At 40.2% G+C, this 16,805-nt stretch overlaps 1 protein-coding gene across 1 annotated transcript in view; it reads right to left on the reverse strand.

Moving 5' to 3' along the window:
* The window catches only part of tspan17 (tetraspanin 17), a 51,037-nt gene that overhangs the window by 30,958 nt on the left and 3,274 nt on the right, over positions 1–16,805 (reverse strand). The gene's annotated exons all lie outside the window — the stretch shown is intronic.

The following is a 16,805-nucleotide window of genomic DNA, read 5'->3' on the forward strand; positions in this document are numbered from 1 at the left end:
GGAAAAACACACCATCAGGTTAGAGCACTTACCCAATTCGTTGTGGCCCTACAGGCGTAATGATGCACAGATAAGGAATTCCTGAGCAAACAACATCAACAACAACAATTTTTATTTAGATTATCCCTTTCATTAAAGTTACAAAACCTCTTTACACTGGAAAACCAGCAAAATACCAGCACAACTACAGGAGAAAGATAAACAAGTATGAACCGGCCTGAATGAAGGCGTTTCTGTTTCTGGTGTCAGATAAAAGCCCCAATGCTAAAAGTCAAAACCTGCAGGGAAACCCCTGAATGGACCTGAAAAAGTAATGTTGAAGGTTGGAAGGGCTCACATTTTAGGGGCTCACGTTTCAGGGGCTAGTGCAACCAGTCAAGTCAAGTCAAATTTATTTGTATAGCACTTTTTACAACTGTTGTCGTCACAAAGCAGCTTTACATAATTAGTCATTAGTAAAAGACAGAGACAAAAAAAGAAATGACGCAGGTCATTGTAAGTCATGAAGGATCAATGACCCCCCATTGAGCAAGCCAGCAGTGAGAGTGGCAAGGAAAAACTCCCTCAGAGCTGGAGGAAGAAACCTTGGGAGGAACCAAGACTCACAAGGGGGACCCGACCCGACCCGACCCATCCTCCTCTGGTCTGAACTATTTAAACATTATTGATAAAAATTACCAAACCATCTATACTGTTGAACTGTTTTGATCATAAGCATAATATATTAATCATGGTGTAGATAGTTAATGGCGATATTAATAGTGGCAGATAGTTACGAGTCCATTTAGGTTTTAACATGGTTATTAGACAGGTAGCAGTGGTAGGAGGGTGTGCCGCTGGTCTGGTATGGGTGGTGGTGGGTGGGGGGCCTGCTAGTCAGACTGGTGGGTGGCAGCTGGTCTGATGCAGACTAAAAGTGTGGATTAAAGCTAGAATTTTCTACTGTTGGTTATTTTAACGCACACGCCTGTGTAACCGAAGACAAATCTCCTGTATGTTTCTCACTAGACTGACGAAAAAGCAACAACACAAAAATAACACTTAAATAACACTCAAGATCCTCAAAGACATTTCTTGAACATGCAGAACAGTTCCTACAAGTTACAGATGGATGATCCACCCTGGTTGGTGTGGTGCAACAGAAATCACCACTACCTGCCACTGAGCTGCCACACCATGTGGGAGACTGGGGTTCGATTCCTGGTCTGGTTGACTATGCTGCGCTACACCAATAAGAGTCCTTGGGCAAGACTCACTACACTGGCCCTCCTCTGTAATACGAGTAACCTTGTAAGTCGCTCTGGATAAGAGCATCTGCTAAATGGCATAAATGTAAATGTAATGATCTGTCTGCTCATAGGGCCGATCAATACGACGACATTTGATCGTATCTTGATAAATGTTGGTACTGTGATACACAGCAAGCTTTTCTAAGCATATTGAGGATATCGCCAGTGCTTAAAGAACACTAAGAAACCACTATACCCTGCATTGGACAGTATCTGAACAGCAGTTTCAAAAGGATCTACTGATGCATTTTGTCTGTGATCACGTGAAAATGTTTCTAAATAGTGATAGTATTTTCACCATATCGCCCACGCTTCATTGTACTGCCGCTGTGTTTGAGGTTTGTGCTGCTAACAACTGTTTGTTTAGCTTGATGTTTTAGCCTGCTATGTTTAGCTCTAGCTCTCTGTCTCGACAATCCTTACCACAGGCGCCTACACATCAAAACTTTGCATAGACACATTAGGTAAGGGGTGGGTGCCACAATTGTACCTTTTGTTAGGTAATGCTTTGCCTTTGGCACCATCCATGGTCCACTTAGTTGGCTGGTTTTGAAATTCCACTATCAAAACACAACTAGTACATGTGAACTGTAAGCTTACTTTTAACCCATCATTGTAATGCTGGAGTTCGATTCCCAGTCTTGGTGGGCTACAAGATTACAAGGTTGCACTACACCAATACGAGTCCTTGGGCAAGATTCCTAACACTGCATTAGCCCACCTCTGTAATACAAGTAACCTTGTAAATCGCTCTGGATAAGAGAGTCAGCTAAATGCCATAAATGTAAATGTAAAGGAGTATTTGGTTTGTCTGCCTCATTCATTTTCTCCAGCATCGCATACCCCATGTTACACCCCTCCTTGTCCCTCAATATATCCCAACAACATCTTACAAAGGCCACATATTAAACCATGAGATATTTCACACTTTAATCTTATGACCCATGCAGTGGGCAGTGTGCATAGTGTGTATAGTGTGTACAATGGCGCAATTTGAGTATTTGAGAGAAGGCATTTGTTCCAGAAGACTCTACGTGTAGGAGGCCTTTACACACTCTGGGGTAGGCATGGCCACAACCCAGACAGCAGATCGGCGGTGTCCCAGTAAACAGAACCTTTTAACAAAATCATGTGTGGCGTTCCAAAAACGTCCTGAATCGGGTGGTGAAACGTCTGTTCTCGGCTGCATCCTGTCTGCTGTCTGGATTTTGTCTGATCTGTGGCTCCTGGCTGTAGTAAATACTGGTACAGCTGACTAGCCTGTGGTGTTTTACTTAACTACTAGGACACAGCAGTCCTTTCTCTTTTCCAAATTAGAAAGTAGCTTCCAGTCTTTGCTTTCACAACACAGGCAAAGAGAATATTTTGAGAAATATGAGAAGAAACAAGGCACTCCTTAAATTGAAATGTCAAAAAATGCCCAGGCAAATCAGCTCCTGCCTTTTACAGGGCATTATACAAATATGCTAAAGAAAGTTATAAATACATGCCAAGGCAATAAGTCAGGCACAAGGTGTGTCTATGATCAGATGGTGTATCTACTAGAGCCAAACTCTAAAGCCATTTCATTGACCAGACATTCAAACAAAATCATTTTCCATGTGCAAAGATGTCGCTCAAATAAAAGGAGATATTGCACATTAACAATTTGTCTTTATTTATAAATTTATAGTTCAGGGTTTTTGAAAATGTCTATTTGTGGGGGTGATTGATTAAACCTGTTACTTCAGCATGAACGAAGCATGAATTTAGATCTGGTAATGTAAGCCATGGAATACCCAGATATTAATGAGGAAACACATTATAGACCATTTCTGTGATGGGGGGTGTTTTATTTGAGCTATTGCTAAACACCATTTTTAATTTCTTTATATCAATTTATATTTGTAATTTGAAGGTTCTTTGACTAATTAACTTTACGCTGTCATGCAAAAACCTTGCATATTGATTATTGCCACTTTCCACACATGTTCATATGATGTGAATCTGTCAAAATAGCATGATGAATGGAAAAATATAAATGCTCTACAATACATTGAAATGTAATCTTTTTACATTGACTTCCACTGAAAGATACACTTTCAAGCTTTCATGATAAATGGACCAATAGAAAAGCTCCAAAATGACTTAAATAAAATATTTTTCTATTGCCTTCCATTGAAAGCTAAGAAACTTTTCAGTAAAGTTGCTATTCCAGAGATACAAGGCTCTTGCCTATACACATTTTAATTGAATAAAATGAAGATTTTACAACACTGTTCAATTGTGAATGTGGTGTGCAGCAATACTTAGCATTTTCAAGTCAATTATTCATGGTGATGTGTTACAGTCTTTAGTGTGTAATGTATTATCCAGAAGACGCTCTCACTGACTGCTGATAACAGTTACTTATACTGAGAAGTTTTATAAATAATTCAAATACCTCATAAAAGGATGAGCTGTAAGCCTGTCAAGGGTCATTAAGGGTAACAAAAAGATACTTTGCTAAACTGGAATATATTTAGATTTGCAGCATTTATCTGATGTTTTTATCCAGAATGACTTATATGGGAATCGTGTTACACAGGTAAGAGAATGTAGAGTTGCAAGTCTTGCCTACGGACTCTTACTGGCATAGTGTGGTGTGGTGTACTACAGTAAGCTTCAATTGTGTTTAAGACTTAATGAACATAAGAACTAATAAAGAACCAGTTAATTTCACATTGTTTACAGAGTTTACATTTTCTCTGTTAAAACCTTAAATAAAATTTATTGGTAAAAAGTTAGTTTTTTTTTTATTTTTCTTTAATTTTTATTTACATTTTTATTTTTTAAGTTTTTGTTAGTTTTTTGTGAGTGTTTATTCTAAACATTGGGCCTGTAGTATATGTATGTGTTAGAGGTATAAAAAATATTAATATATTAATTATATATAATACATATTAATTATATGTATTGATTCTCAAAAAACACCATTAATTTTATTGACCAGTTCACATGTAAATATTGGTGTCAGACAGTGGTTGATTCTGTGATGTGTTTAAACCCTGACCTTTTCTTTTACCCAGATTTTGTGCAGATTATGGTGTGTTTTTATCTTATGATCTGATGTAATACATCGCACTATATATTATGTTGCATACAGTATCACAGTATATCACAATACAGTGAATTGTAACTCCTGTATCGTGATACGCATCGTATCGCCAGGTTCTTGCCAACACACAGCCGTAGAGCGTGTGTGTGTGGCGGAGCAGCGTGAGCAGAATGTGAACACTCACAGTGAGGTGAAGGTCAGAGGTCAGGTATCAGCAGCTTTAATCCCATAATCCCATTCCCCTCCAGCTATGACTAATCTTAGCGGATTACAGCAGAACACACTGCTCACACACACCCTGCTACCTGCCCTGAACAGCCAGCACACGCTCCAACACCACCACCACCACCACCACCACCACCACCTCATTCTCCTTTTTTTCCCGGGTCTCTCTATCGCTTGTTTTTTTTAACCCCCACTCTCTGTAGTTCTAATTTACCCTCTTTAAAGAAATTGCTAGTCCTGAAATCTACTGTGCACACACAGTTTGCAACATAGCAGACGAAATCCAGGCTTACCTAGTAGCTCACGATACACAAGTCATCTAGAAAATGGACAAAAGTGTGTTTAGTAGGTTTTGGCAATGTAACAAGACTGGTACGGTCAAAAACAACATACTCAAGTCTACTAGACCCTGTTCAGACCTGGTCACGTCATGTGTCATGAGCATCAGGATTATCTCTGGATAAGGCCAAGCCACATTAAAATACAAGTGTAAACACACCCACGACTCATTCAAACCAGATTCAAATCTGACCACTCACACCACTTCAGGAGGTGGTCTGAGATGCATTTGAGCCACATGTTATAGCACTGTAAACACCCCCCCGTGGCCGATCATGGGCATTAACACCATGAGCTGTGTCTGTAAAGCCACCAGCATTGTGGACGACCCCATCCACCCCTCACACAGAGTCCTCTCGCTGCTGCCGTCTGGCAGAAGGTACCGAAGCATCCGGGCCATCACTGCCAGACTTTGCAACAGCTTCTACCACTACGCTGTCAGACTTCTCAACACACAAGGACTGACCTGAGACCCCTCTTACCTCAAGCACAGTCGCACACACAATGCACTCAAATCTTTATTGATACTCTCACCATGTGCCTACTTGCACACCTATCCGCATACAGCTGCTAAATACTGTATTACATAAGAACTGTTCTTGATTTATTTTATGAGCTGACCGTGTATAGCTGTGTGTCATAGCACCTTACCCCCACCACACACACACTCAGTACTGAGTGCTGTGTCGGGGCTGCACTGCACTGTCCTGTCCTGTCTGTTTACTTTATCTGTCTGTTGTATGTCCATGCTTCAACGGGTCAGAGCTGTTTTGACAAAACGAGGGGGACCTACACAACATTAGGCAGATGGTTCTAATGTTACAGCCGATTCCTACAGCGTTCGGTGGATTTCACATATGGACGTCTAGGTTACTGCATTAGTGTGAAATTTCGGCTGTAAGCGACTGTGTATTTTGAGCTACACAGTAACTGAAGACTATACACACACACACACACACACACACACACACACACACACACACACACACACACACTAAACCCTCACTTCGCTGTTTCCTTCTCCATCACACACTCTTTTCTTTCTGTCTCGCACGCTCACGTCCCCTCCTTTCCTCACTCCTGGCAGTAAAGCATTTGTTTGGGTTGTGAAGGAACCAGTGAAAGTATGGGGGTGTGGTGTTGTGTAGCTTGTTGTGAGAGATAGACTTATTGGAATAAGAGATGCTAACAGAGCTAACTGTGCATGATCTGATGCTGCTAATCTGACCAATGTTATCATCAAGATTAGACTCCGTGAGACAAACTGCCACTGAAATTTACCTTGACTCCTCGCTGAAATGAACCAATGGCTATGGGATGACATATTAGATAACAGTTTTCGCCACCAGCTGTGACTTACATAACAGGGGTTTTTGACTTACCACAGGTTTCCAAGCATTGTTATTCCCCACCAATCTCTTAACAGATGGAGTAAGCAGCTTTCAAAAACCCGACCACACCAGGAAACTCATTCAAACTCAGAAGGTCAGCTTACCTCAAAAGGTCCCCTACAATTACAGACCCATCTGTTGCTGCACAATTTTTCAACCCTCCTTTACTGCATTCATCGCTGGCCAGTTTCTGACCAGATAGTACTAGGGTGGAGGTCCATTATCAACCGTTGCCGACTTCATGGTAGTGTGTGTGTGGTGCTGGTACAGTGGTGTTGCTAGAATTTGCTGCAGAATACTACTCTAAAGCTCTGCTTGCTGGTGTAACCGGGTCAGCCTCCATCCGTTACAGACTATTTTAGTTATGACCTAACTAAAATACAGTATATGAGTGGGAGAACAGCCTAAACTAACGTTTCAGCCTGTTGCCACAGCCTGTAAATCCTTTAATTATTTTACTTCTACTACACTAAGCCATGTGAAGTTGTAAGTCTAGTTATGTAAAAATATTGCCGTAAAGTTGTTTTTTTTCTCAATCTGAAGATTAACCAAACTTAGAGAGACTAACCACCTTCAGAGATGTGTGAAACTGCCAGATACAAGAACAACAATACAATACAAATAAGGATATTCCATAATATAAATACTCAATTTTAGGTAAAAGATTGCCATGACATAAAACACAGGTTACCCGTTAACACAAAATTACTTTTGTTTTTCTTTCAAGAGATGATTAAAGAACATATTAGGAGAAATATGTATTATTTATTTCCATCATTATGGTTAAAATGTTTTATTTGGGGACACAAACATATTAAATATTTTTAAAATGATCACTAAACTTGACTAATTGAAGAATTGTATGATAAATGGATTAAAAAACATCAGTTTCAGTCCTAGTTAATTCTCAGCTCTTAATTTGGTTTAGAGACTTTCATAATGTACTCTGTCATCATTTTGACAATAACAATAATGATAATGCTTAGTGTTGCACTGCCGATACTGGCAATAGAGAGCACCGACACCATGAAGCTTACTGACGCATACTTTTTGCATACTATATGAAACCAAACGATTAAACAACAAGTAAACAGCCAGTCATAAATAGTTATTACCATTAAACAGATATTTAATGGAACTTTTACATTTACAGCATTTGTTCTTTCCATGTGGTGTTTTTGGTTTTAAAACTAAAAGTTGAGTTTAGGCAGCTTGTTTCAGAGCCACACACTGAAGTGATTTGTCATTGTGCCATAGCTCTGAAACTTTTCAAATGTGCAGTTACTCAACCAGCAGATGCTGTTATTTTTAAGGATTATCAGGGTTTATAGCCGTCTATCGAGTATTTAAGCCAGAGTTGGTATCGGCACTCTGTATTGGCACTCGATATTGGCAGATACTTGAAAATCTGGTATCGTATCGGAAAGGAAAAAGCGGTATCGGTGCATCCCTAATAATGCTGATTAAGTTAAATCCTGAGACTGAATAAAAGTTGACTGTTTCTTTGACTGATCTCTCTGTGGTCAGAAACTCACAACTGAAGAAGTTCTGGAGGATGAAGAAAACAAACTACGATCAACAGATGAACTACAGTCTTTAATTGAACACAAACTGCTAGGTGGCAAAGTGGAGCTTCAATAGAGAGGTTTCTAATAAAGTGGAAAGTTAGTGTACAAGAACATTACTTATTTGATAAAATACATTTCCTTGGTGTGTTTTTTTTTATAATTTTTTTTATTGATGATGCCAATAAACCGCAGTAGCCAGTATCAGCTGATACCATGTAATTGACAGTATTGCCGTCAGGCTCGGCTATTAAAAGAGAACAGGATTAGGATCAGGATTGAACTGCAGGATTGTATCAGTACTCCAAACACTCTACACTATGTTTTTTATTTTGGGACACAGACAGAAATCTTGAGTTTCGAGCAGTCTGGGGATGACAGTTATGGAACGAGCAGGTTGACATGTTGCCCGTTCATGAGTTCACGCTGCTTTATTTAACGACTAAACAGCAACAGCTTTAGCCTTCGGCAATGCCTTCAACCTCAAAGATGCTGTCAACAGCCTATGCAAATGCTTTCTGGCTTGGTTATATCGTGACAGGCTCCCCTGATCTACATTGTGCGTCACTGCTTACAGAAATATAAGTGCAAATTCACACCATCCGTGATGAGAAGAATGCCTGCAATGTTGCTCACCAGTTTTCTTCCAATGTAAGTCTGAGCGAAGCAGGTAAAATGGTAAAGCCTAAGCATCAGAGCCACTTTGACAATAGAACCAAATCGTGATGGTTAGATGGGTCAGAACATCTCCAAAACATCAGACAGGTCTTGTGGAGTGTTCCTGGCATGCAGTGGTCAATACCTACCAAAAGTGCTTCAGAAAGGACAACGTGTGAATTATCTACAGGGTCAGGGGCACCTGGAGCTCACTGATGCGACCCATAAAGGCCTCACCTCCACTGCCAGGACTTAGGGAATCTGCTGCTGACATCTTGGGGATACCTTCAGAGGTCTTGTGGGGTCAATGAATAAAATGGTCAGATCTGTTGTGGCGGCACAAGGGGGACCGACTCAATATTATGGCTTACCGGTATTAATACACACTGTTGCAATGAAAGGGATAAAGGGGGATTAAAAGGTGCTCTACAATGGAAAACTGTATTTATCTTGGACCAGTTGAATAATCAGAGATCAGCACATGGAAGTAACAAACTGTGAGCTACAAACAGTATTGTTCCTCGTTCAAAAGAGAATCCGGCCAAACCAAATCAGAGCTGGAAAACGGGCCAGTTCCAAAATCTACATAAACCCGGCCCATCAAGAAAGCTCTAGTCAAAGCCGGTGAAATGGTAAAACTTCTGGAGAATATGGTGGTGTTGATACTGAAGAGCAGCTCATCACCTCCAGACTCTGCTAGTAATGGGAATGAGTGTTGCTCTAGTATTATACGTGGGTTGCTTTGTATTTACTGCGGTGGAGTAAAAGTGAATTACACTCTCCAACTGTAGGGGGAGCCCAGGAGCTTTACCAAAGTAACTAAAACTAATCAACACTAAAATGTCAAGTGTTGTTTGACGGCTCTAATTGTTACCAACTGGCTAAACAACCAGAAAGGTTAAGGTGGTGTGATGTACCAGACTAATAACATCACTGTCCAGCACTGTACATCACCCGGCCCTCCCACAGCGGTGTGAAATTTCCAGTCCAAACACCAGCTCAGTTCTGTTCGTCAACACGCCAGCACAAAGACCCTCATCTGGGTGCTTTAATAATCGATCGTGCTGCTAGAGAATGACTCAAGGCTTTCACTTCACGTGTGTTTTAGAGAGAATGAGTCAGAGTGGGGTTTGAGAGTGTGTGTGGAGCATGCTGGGAAATGGCATGAACATAGCGCCCCTCCCTAAGAAACGGAGAAAGAGGGGAAACCGACATGTGGCTTCCATCTGCCATCTGAACCTGGCGGATATGACTAGAGAAACACACACACACACACACACACACACACACACACACACACACACACACACACACACACACACTAACGTACTTTCTCTTGCTGTGCGCACACATACAAACTCACATTATCTGACTACACATTCTCTCGCCGTCTTCGACACACACACACATACAAAGTTCCAGGCCTTTATCCCATTGGGAACACTGTTTGGGACAATAATCGTGTAGCACAATAGCTGAATTGAGCTCCTTAAGACGAACAGGGCAGTAGTTCATTCTCCATTCTCACACACTCTGTAGGAGGGGCCCTCCTTCAAACACAAAACACGCAACCACCACAGCACTGAATAGGAGTACAGGCTTGAAGAAGGACTGGAAACCGTAACTGTAACAGTAGGATTGCAGAGTATTGTAATATTAATGGAAACCTTTTGAAAAATCTCCAAAACGGCCAAAACCTTTTAAACTTTCAAGTCGCAAGTCGATGTAAAAAAAGACTACAAAGCATTTGAGAATTTCTACTGCTTCATTCATCATGAAGTTCTGACATGGAGTAACGAACAACTGCCCGATTCACATTGTGTCATAAAATGTGATTTTTCTGTTTTGGAACAGCAACGTTATATAATATTTTTAATGGTTGCTCATACTGTGCTGCTATACACCAAATAAAACCAGGCTGATCTCTCTCTCTCTCTCGCTCTCGCTGTCCTTTAACTACTGCCAATATTCACAAAGGGCTCAGAAAAGCACACAGTAAAGCAATTCATCACAATTACAACAAAATACGACCATATTACCCACCCCTAGGTTAAACTTTTGGTGGAAAGCTCTGTTTCAAAGTGTAGAAAGTCTGGCTTGGTAGAAGTATTCTCTCAAAAAATGGAAAACTGCTCGTAAGATATAAGATTTTTGCATGACAGCCACAGTAAAACTCCATTAGCAATCATCGATTGAAAATGATCTCCATGCTGAATTGACTGAATGATTTTCTGGAAGTTTGCAAAACAATAATAGAACATTTTTAATTCCCCTGACTCTTGTTTGGTGGACACGGCTACTCATATGCAGTTATGGCCCCACGGATCTTCAATTAATATTAAAAATTGATATTAATCAATTAAACAAGAAATTCCACACATTTCAAGATTTTACCAACATATAATGGTCAGGATGCAAACGGTCATTCAGAGTGCATTTGGTGTGAAACGCTCCATTCTACAGAAACTCACTAAGTCTGAATTGTTCACAGTGGTGGTCAATAAAAAAAAACAGATGTTTTAATTAGTACAGTAAATGCAAAGTTAGTCATAATAAAATGCCTGATGACAGTTTTCTGAACAATTTTTGGCTTAAAATGGATTTTAAAAATACTTTCAATTTGGAAGAGAACATTTAGGATGTTCTAAAACAAAGTCCTCAAATTTATGTATTTGTTTTGTTTCAGATTTACCACCATTTTACCATCACCAGCATTACATATAAAACTCAGAAGACATGTAGTGGGGAAGAGGCTTCACTGGTGGGTTTGGATAGTAAATAAAATGGCTGTGTTTGTGTTGTAGTCATGTAGTCATGGCCACCCCTTGTTCCATTCACCACCACTATAAAGAAATCACAGTTGTTAAGTTTCTTACCAAACCTCCACTACTGTGTACAATGATTACCTTCAGAAGCTTACAGAGGTTACAGAAATGCCATAGCAGTGTCTAGAAATTTGGAATTTAAAAACTATGAAGAAACTTTTGTGATGTATCTTGAAGATTGGAGGAACCTTTAAAAACCTACTGTGGGCGAGGCTGATTGAAATACTTTCGGTTTTTGGCTTGCTGGCTAATGCACAGGGAATATTACTATTACTAGGAAGCCAAATATTATGTTTGTACTTTTGAACCTCTACATCAGTGGCTTTGCTGGGACTTCTTTATTACTTTTGGGGATTCCCAATGGTTGTACGCTGTAGTTGCGTAATGACTGCTGGGTGTGTGAAAGAACAACGATGGATGACAAAACAAAAAGACTATGAAGAGAACTGCGAATTTGGTCAGATCAATAAGGGGAGGGGGGTAGAATATTACATAACATTACAAAACACATCTTAAATGCTAGTTCTACGATGCAATACCATGCCAACTAGGATTTGTAATAACGTGTTTCATAATGGATAAACTTTTAAAGTTTGTTTGGTTACGTTTCCCACAAATTGTATTATCTGACCTCTAAATTAACCATCAGATAATCCTCAGATTACTCGATTCCTGACAATCGACAGTAACAGATCTAATATACTGCTCACACTACTGCCAGTGTTGGTAAAGGTGCACGTATTTGTCACTGTACAGTGTACAGCGAAATGTGTCCTCCGCATTTAACCCATCTGGTAGTGAACACACACTCACACACACACGTGTTAGGGGCAGTGAGTACACACACACACCCAGAGCAGTGGGCAGCCAACTCCAGCGCCCGGGGAGCAGAGAGGGTAAAGGGCCTTGCTCAAGGGGGAATCGAACCCACAACCCTGTTATCGACAGCCCGGAGCTCTAACCGCTGAGCCACCACTGCCCCAATGTCGCAAAATGTAAAAATACGCAAATCTACTAACAAAACTGTGCACTCTGACCATACCCATAGCTCCAAATAAGTGTTACTTTGAAACAGGGTATTCATGTAACCTCCACAACAAGGCAAATCTATATGCAATATAATCACAAGGCGGCACTTTGTCTTTATCAAGCAGTTCTACAATTATCCTATTCACACCAGCACCAGAAAATAGCCTGAAAACATTGATTACGCACTCAGATCCCAGAGGAGCACCAGTATTGACCAATGTGCGTAAAGAAGCTCAACAGATGGGTCTCTGAACTAAATATGTTCAGCTGTAAAAGGATGGTTAACATGTATGCTGATGCATTCGTCTTGGAACAACGGAAGTGAACCAGAGCAAGGTTCAGACTACAGGCTAAATATTATAACTTGAAGTTTAGAAATACTCTCAGCTAGAACATCAACCAGACCAACGTCGTGGGCTAACCGAAAGCATTACAATACTCTCCAAACAGTCCCACTATTATGGGATTACCTTTTTTTGTGCATTAAGGTTAAATAACCCATGTTGGTACTCTTAAAAGAGTGCTTTACAAACCTGACAGAGACGTTTTGGTCTGGAGGCCTATTTCACAGAGTTTTCACCAGATAGTTCAGTCCAAAGTCAAGCTTTCCCATAAGAAAAGACCTGAGGAAAACTCTTGGTGGACCCTTTGCGATTTTCAGGCTAACTGAGAAAACATGCTTTGAGAAAGACAATGCATACTTGTACACACGGAAAACATGTTGGTACACATGGGGCTAATCAGTGCTGCTGGTACAACAGGAACCATCCCCAGAGAACATCAGGAGCTCCCGCATGGTTCTCAATACAAAAAGCCCAACTGCAGGCATGGCCAAAAGAGCCATTAACCTCCACTGCGACAAACAATCTGAAACTCCTAACCCTGAGGTAGTGGAAATGATACACTGCAAGAGAGTTTAGGTTCCAGCCAAACACAGAGCAGCCTTTTCTACCAGATGAAGACAATGGTAGCGGCGGTGCCAAAGAGAGTTAGCTACAGTGACGACAATGGTGTCTTAATATACTGAGTTTTTCTGCAAAGCTACTGTTTTTACAGCGTTATAAATGGTACAGTGGTGTATTTTGTACATGGTTCGACATGTCCAAATGTTTGTGGACAGCCCTGTGAATAAAGGCATTCAGCAACTTTAAGTTGTCCCCTTTTGGTGACACAGATGTGCAAATACACACTGTAGAGAAGTACTGCCAATAGAATAGGCCTCTCTGCAACAGATAAACATGAACCTATTGTCACCATACCAAATGGGGTAGTAAACCCCCCCCGGCCCCACCCCAGTGTTCTCGGGAATGAGGGTGCTCCAATACTTTTGGGATGAGTTGGCGAGTTGATCACCAAACATCCTAACCTTGCTCTTGTCACTGAATGCAATCAAATCCTCACAGCAATGCTCCAAAATCTGGTAGAAAGTCTTCCCTGGGCAGAAGACAGTTACTCCAACAATAGCAGGATAAACTCTTTTTTTTAATATCCCTGATTTCAAAAGAAACAATGAATGAGCAGGTGTCCCAATACTTTTGTCCACACAGTGCAGAGAAGAAAAAAAGGAACATTTCTATGGAGTTTTTGTATTTAGCGTCAAGAGTGAGACGGTTTGTAGGACTGAGGCTCTATACATGACACAGCAAAGGTCAAGCAGTCGAGTGTGAACTCCCCGATACAGTTTTTTTAAAAAGTGAACAAAAGTACAGATAAATTTCACAACTTTTTGTCTATACAACATCTTCTTTAGACCACTTGGCCTGAGGCCATCAGCATGAAGCTATCTGCTCTCCATTCGTAGGACAATGTCTTTATTTTCCTTCAACAAAGGAAGGCTCAGTACAACATTATGCAAGGTTAACATTTGCTGGCAGGCAGCATTAATGAGTGGTGGGGGTGGCAATTAGTGCCACGCCTTCCAGAGGGGGTTACTCACCAAGCCCACACAACAGACACCATTCATCACCCAACAACAGGAGACAACACCACACGCTAGCTGGAATTTATGACAACACGAGCCTCCTCCAAGAGAGCGAGGATTTCCAGGGTACTGATTTTCACTCCTGTACACGGACTCGGATCACACACACCCAGTAAGATAAGATTCCCATAATCCATTAGGATGCTAATATTTTCCAGCAAGCCATCACATCTAATCCACTGTGCCCATCAAAAGGCTGAGGACATCAGGCTTTCCAAAATGTGTTTAGCACAGTTTTTAATAACTTTAATATATTAAACCCTGAAGGAGCAGGGGGGAGAAACTACCGGCCGGGAGGCCACATCTGCCTAGGGTTGGCACAACATTAGAACTATGACTTTAATACAGAATGAGAACAATATGCTCCATACCAAACATTATAAAAACACTGAGAAACACACTCATCACTGTCTCAGCACCAAGGATTGGTTTCCTGCACATTGGATAAACCCAGTCTTAGACTAAAGTACAGTGTCAGTGGTCAATCACCATTGGAAATTGTTCAGTTTGGGCTGAACCAAATGTTTACAGACTCCAAATGAGAAACTAATAATATTTTTTACAGCTTAATTACCATGTTTTTTACTGCGTGTTTAATCTATACTAAACTCTCATTTCTCATTTCATTTAAATACTTCAAGTACTGCAAGAAACTGAAAGTTAGAGTCATCCTTTCTTGGAGCATTTTTGGTAGGTACTGACCACTGCGTAGGGGGAATACCTCAGAAGACCTGCCTGATGTTTTGGAGATGCTAAACTGAGCTATACTAACTATACTAAACTCCTCTAGTATTTAAATACTTCAGAGTACTGAAAGTAGGGCTGGGCGATGTAGTATTATTACCAGATCACGATATTTAAATACTTTGCACGTTATTTATCACAATACATGTAAATCACAGACAAAAAACATCAGTAGTGACAGATTTTTATATAAACTACTAATCAGATCCTCTCCTGTACTGAATACAGTGATTTATATTGAGCTGTATTGAGTATTGTATTGAGCTGAACTTCATCTAATTAAACCAGTCTAATTGTACTGTTAGTAATGAAACCTGCAGCTGATCAGTGTTTAATAAGCACTAACAGGATCCTCCATATACTTAGAAAAGCATATTGTTATCACGATAAAATTGATCACAAAACAATAAAATATCATCATGACGTCCAGCTCTTACTGAAAGTATTGAAATGTTTGCCAACCAGCATTACTGAGAAACTCTACGCCCGGGCCTTTGGGACCACTCTGAATAGATCTTCTCTTGAATGTTTAAAGTTCATCTTCAAATATAGCTATGAGTGAAACTTTTGGAAAACTAGGAATTAGCTGTAATAAAAGGTTGAAGAACAGCAACATGAGCTGAAATGAAATGGATCTGATGGACTGAAATCTCTATTTGTATTTTAGGGCACTATTGAGTACATGTCAGTCATTTTTCATTTGGGATCTGAACTGAAAAGTGGAATTCCAAAGTGATTTGGCAGCTCCACCGTCTCCCACAGTCCAGTCGCTATATATATATCTTTAGGTTACACCTTTACTATACTATTCAACTCAGAGTGTGTTATGCATTCTATTATAACCTCAAGAAAGTTTACAGAGTGTTCATCACACTCATCATGAAGACATGAATAGAGCAGGGCAGCTAGCTAGATAGTAGAGCTGGGCAATATAACAATATTTTATCGTTATAGTTAATAAACACTGAACAGCTGCAGGTTTCATTACTAACAGTGTAATTAGACTGGTTTAATTAGATGAAAAGCAGCAGATATTGAATAAAAATCACTTTTAATATTCAACACTTTTTATGAGCGTGCTGATATGTAAGCATTTATAGCCTACCATGCAGAAACTGGGACTAAATTAGGATAAATTTAACTGGATTATCATTAGTGAGATATCAGGTTTTGGTATAAATGCAGTGAAATGCATAAAATGCTAATATTTTTGCGCAGTAGTCCAACTACTCCTAAACGTTCTGCTCTTCTGACGTTCCATAAATAAAAATCTACCAAATTTAAAACACCCGTCAGTTCCTGATAATGTTTTTGCACAGTTATCTGTTGATACTGACTCTAACATCAGTATTACTAAACCAAAGGTGTCCTCAAATGTCCTACTTGCAGTTTAGATCTTTTCAAGAGAAACATGAAGCAAAATCTTGCACCAATATTGCTGCTTCAGCAAAAAAACTATTTTCTTCAGCTGGCAGTTCCGTTAGCGAAAGCACAATTTCCCAACGGACGAATCTGGAAATGGACATGGAAATGGACACATCTGGAAAAGGAGTTTTCCCTGGTCAGGTCTCTGTACAGCCTGATGCTGATGGTGGAAACAGCTCGGGTTTGACAAAGCGCTGCATTACCTGCACCAAGCACATCGTTCCAGAGCAAACACAATAACATGGATTATGATAATACG

The sequence above is a fragment of the Salminus brasiliensis genome, chromosome 2 (assembly GCF_030463535.1).
Source record: "Salminus brasiliensis chromosome 2, fSalBra1.hap2, whole genome shotgun sequence".
In the NCBI taxonomy this organism is placed as follows: domain Eukaryota; kingdom Metazoa; phylum Chordata; class Actinopteri; order Characiformes; family Bryconidae; genus Salminus; species Salminus brasiliensis.